Below are 5,353 nucleotides of genomic sequence, written 5' to 3' on the forward strand. Positions count from 1 at the left end.
GTTAATACTGATTACGTGTTTTTATGCATTTCAGGCTTCAAAGTCTATTATGTGCAGAAATGTGCCACTTTAGCGAGATAAAGGAGCAAAGGTCGGTTGCTAAGGAGTTCTGTGAATAAAGGGCAAGATTCAAGGAGACAAAGCCTTTGTAAAGCCGGTCAAAAGCTGAAAAGTCAACAGGCGGCTTGATGCACAAGTCGTGAGAATTTTCGAAGGCCGTATCTTTGGACTCAGATCTCGGAATTGGAAGTAGCTTATGTCAAAACGACCGGCTCAGGAAAGAGCTTTCCAATGGTCAAAGCCTTGGCCCAATCAGAGGAGCAGAAGTGGATGAAACATCTGTCGAAGCCAACTGCAGCTGAAGATCCCATTTTGGACTAAAGAAATTGGGTTTTGGGCCCGATTTTCCGGCCCAAAACATGGCTCCAAGCCCATGCACGATTTTTGGATCTGGAAGTATAAAAACAAAAGCTTGACTCTTTGTTAATGGCAGTTAGGTTAGGAAGCTAATGTTAATGGAGTTTAGGGTTAGAAAAAGTTAGATCTAGATTAGTTAATTACTTAGTTTTCATTCCATTAATTAGTTTCACTATTTGTTTTAGCTTAGTTATTTAAATCATTGAATATCATTCATTAGATAAATAAAATAGTTGTTATTCATTCAATCATATCTTGTTCTTATTGTTCTATTAGATAAATAAAGTTAATTAGTTCTCCATAATCTAGTTTCATTTTCATTTATTTATTAGCTTAAATCCTTAGATTTACTTATTTGTCATTATTAGTTTAATTCAATTATTGCATGAGTAGTTTCAAATTAAGTTTAAACAAATAAAGTTCAAATCTTTATATTATGTCTTGTTTAGATTCAATTGTTGGGAATGGTAGAATAGAAAATTCACATCAAATCATTACTCTCACCATTGTTCCTTTTGGGTTTGATTAGTTGAATTCAATTTAAGTCTTGAGGGTTTAAGAGTGGAACGAATCCTGACTCTAATATATTACTTCGTTATTGAGAGTAGGAATATTGATATAAACACGTATTTACGTATTTCGATTATTTGTGTTTACGCATAGATAGTTAGAATACGTAAAATTACGTTTATCAACTAATTTAACTAACAATAATTAAAATCTAATTAACAACTAAGAAATGATAATCAACAAGAATTAAAACTAGATCTAATAGATTGAAATAACAAAAACCGAAATGACAAGAATAATCACTATTTTATTTATCTAATGAATGATATTCAATGATTCAAGAAATTAATCTAAAACAAGAAAATGAAATTCTAAAACTAAGTTCTAAAACTCATTAATGGAGGCTAACTAATCTAATTCTAATCTAGGTCTAACTATCTACCCTTAACAAAGAGCTAAGCTTTGGTTTTTATATGTTCAGATCCAAAAATCGTGCATGGGCTTGGATCCATGTTTCGGGCCAGAGAATCAGGCCCAAAACCCAATACTTTCAGTCCAAAAAGGCCTCTTCAGTTGCCGTTGACTTCGACAGACTTTTCATCCACTTCTGCTCCTCTGATTGGGCCAAGTCTTAGACCATTGGAAAGCTCTTTCCGAGCCGGTCGTTTTGACGTAAGGTAGGCCCAATTCCGAGGTCTGAGTCCAAAGATATGGTCTTCGGAAGTTCTGTTGACTTTGTGCACTATTTCTGCCGCGGGGGATTTGACTTTTCATTTTTTGACCGAGCCTTTACAGAGGCTTTGTCTTCTTGAAAATTGGCCTTTAATCACAGAACTCCTTAGCAACCGACCTTTGCTCCTTTATCTCGCTAAAGTGGCACATTTTCACAAGATAAGGACTTTGAAGCCCTGAAATGCATAAAAACACGTAATCAGTATTAACTCTTACTTATTATTCACATAATTGGTCTAAAAGTACGATTGTTAAGGGGTTAAAACTACAGTTTTGGGCTCTTATCATTATTTACGGTTTGATTTTGGTAGCCATATCCTTGATTAGCGGGAACAAGGTTGCGGTTGTTTTGGTACCCTATATTTGCATTGTTGGGAAAATTACTTTGCCCTTGCTGGAATTGCGGAGGATTTCCTTGATGATAGGAATTGTAGTTCGCAGGTGGTCGTACAGGAACGTTGTTGACACCTGGAGGAGCTTGTTGTTGGACAGGGGGTGCCCAAGCTAAATTCGGATGTTGTTGCCAAGGTGCATTAGGGATGTTGAAAGCACAAGCCTCTTCAGAAAATTGGGGAGGACACTCGTATACCAAAGGACAATAAGAATCGGTGTGCTCAGGACTTAAGCAAAGAGGGCATGGGGAAGCGTTGGCAGCCATGACCTGTTTGGGTTTTTGTTCATTTACTTGTACCGAAAGAGCATCGACCTTTTTGTTTAGGGACTCGATTAGAGTTTTTAATTCCGAATCGGGTTTGACCTCGAACATAGACGTAACTTTGGCAAGAGTGTCTTTAGAAGATCTAGAAGAATCAGTGTTTTCCCAATGGGTGCTTCGTGAAGCCTGTTTCTCAAGAAAAGTGTATGCTTCAGTAGCGCCCTTGTCCATAAAACAACCGCCGTTCATGATATCTAATGTTTCCTTTTGATGGTCAGAGAGACCATTAAAGAATGAACGGACTAATACAGCGATGTCGAGTTGATGATGGGGACATTCGAGAAGCAGATCAGTAAATCTGCTCCATGCTTCCGAAAAGGATTCCCGGGGTGCCGGGCGAAAAGAATTGAATCTTTTGAAGCATTTCTATAGTTTTCTTCTGAGTATAAAACTTTATCATGAATGCTTGTACGAGTTTGGCCCATGTGTCAATGGATTGCGGCTCTTGTCCGACTAGCCAAACTGAAGCTTTATCAGCTAAGGTGAAGGGAAACAACCTAAGCAAGACTTGTTCGTTGGTAACGGTCAGATGGTGGAAAGTGGTGACTACTTGTTGTATCCGACGAAGATGATTGTACGGTTTTTCATGGTCTAAACCATGGTAAACAGGTAACAAACCGAAAATGTTTGGCGGAATGCGAAAATCACGTACAATCGCATCGAGTTTAATGCAGGAAGCAGGTCCTTCCTGTAAGGCAGTATAGAAATCTGAAAGGGGTTTCTCGACTGTGAGATTTTCCTCAGCCATAATTAAAGGAGATGACGGCAACGGAGATGTTTGACGATATTGATTTACGGAGGAGGAACTATGTCTAGGAGATAACATAAACAGTTGTTTCTTGTATTTTCGACGATGATATGTAAGTTCTAATTCCTTATGTTTACCAGACCGTAGTCTCATACAAATATAAATTTTAATTTAAGGCTCATAAGGAACGAATAATGACTGGAGGTTTTAGAATTTAGGAAGGAGGGAGGTGAAGCACGTCTTCCTGAGCTGTTGCTAACTCGAGTAGGTAAGCTAGGATAACGTGTGAATATTCCAGCAACCAGGTCACCTGAGAGGATTGAGGGAGGTTGTCCGTGCTAGCACGTTCCTTAATTAGACAACCTCAATCTTTCGAGTTTCCTAGACACTGATGGAATATGGTGATGATTTATGATGGTGTATTATGCGGGGTATTATTAAGATTATTAAGATGAAATTTTTAATTACTATGATAATTTTTTAATTTTTTTTTTAATTTATGTAATTAATGTATTATGGAGACGTGATTACAAAATATGTAATTAAAAACGATAGATGCCCAAATAGAAACTAACTAACATATACTAGTTTACGCAGAAAGTCTACACATGCAATCTATATTACTTATACGTGCAACTATATGTAAGTTATATGTGAGCTAGGGGGATGTCGAGAATGAACTCATGCAATTGAATACCGCGTACGTGAATTGATGTAACATACACATACAAAAATATTCTAAGCAGGTGGTTTGAAGCTACGCATATATCCAAATATATTCGAATCATATTAATTGTGTTAACGTGAATATGTAATGACGAACCACCTTTACATGCAAGGAGTTCTCATGCCAACATACAAATATACGAAGTAAAACAGGTTATAGCAAATAATATCATCGACAAAGTTTGAGGAGTTTAAGAGTTTGAAACCTGGCGTTCCGCGATTCCTCGTATAGCGATCGACTAACTCCCGAGCTTATGCTTACTAGAAAAACAGGACCAGAGAGTCCAAAAGAGTACTGAAAAGGAAAGTGGCTCAGATTCGAAAACCGGAGTGTTGATACTCCAGGTTAGTCTCGCGTGCTTACTAATTCAGTCTCGTCCGAGACTCTTTTGTCTATTCAATACTTCAAATTCCAACGGAGTACTTAGACTGTGCTAATGAAAATAAACAAAACTTGGTTCACAGTTATTTGTTAGTAGAAAAAGTTAGGGTAAAGAGTTACGTAACTCGTTAGTATTGTAACAGAAATGAAAATTAAAAAGATGAGGAGGTAGGGGAGGGGGTTTTTATGGATGTATTCCAGTTATTACATTAAGTCCAGAGTCCTTCGGCGTGCAGCGGCACCATATGATAAAACCTTCATAATGCACATTTATTGATTTCAGTTACTTATTTTCTTAAGTCCGAGGTCCACAGTCCAAAGTCCGAAGTCCAAAGACCCAAGTCCAAAGTCCAACGTCCGTATAGTCATACGTTTTAGTCAAGTTACCTTAGTCACGTGGGTTTGGTAGGATAGGTCGAGTAAGGGATTGTCCAAACCGTAGGGCTCGGAAAAGGTTCACAACTAGAATTACAACTTTTGGTGAGTAGGATTTTAGGTTTTTTAGTTGGATTTAATTAAATTAACGGTAGTGCAATTAATGTAAATTACTACGGTGATTTTGATGTAAGTAAACAAAGATGGAGAAACAGGGAGAGAGTTAATCATGCTCATACAAGAATCGTTTTTCAACAGTTTACTATTACATCACTACATTTCTAATTCGTCTTGTGTCCGGAGACGACGACGAGTATTGATCCCTAGCGCATGCCCACATCTCTAGGTCGCATTGCACTAGCATAAGGAGTTTAACTAATATCTCATCTCTAGTATATTATTTCAGCTCCTGGCTCGATTTCACATCAGCTGGACAAATGGAGAGTCATCGACACTGCAGAGTCGCCGAGACATTTTGGGTCGCCAGCGACGAGACCTGCTCGAGCATCGCAATCAAATTGTGCGGTCTCGGTCATTTTGGGACCGGGATGTCTAATCTATGCCTAAATCCTAAGTAGTGATTCTAGAATATTAAAGAGTCAATCCGGATTTTCACACGAGCAGCATAACCCTCCCCCTGAAGGGGGGGATTAGCTCATGGTCATAGAAGGAATAATAAAACTTGTTGTATACATTAAGTAAATAAATGCAGGACAGGAATTACACTAGAAAAGAAATGACTGTTATT

Source organism: Coptis chinensis, chromosome 7, assembly GCF_015680905.1.
Source record: "Coptis chinensis isolate HL-2020 chromosome 7, ASM1568090v1, whole genome shotgun sequence".
Taxonomy (NCBI): domain Eukaryota; kingdom Viridiplantae; phylum Streptophyta; class Magnoliopsida; order Ranunculales; family Ranunculaceae; genus Coptis; species Coptis chinensis.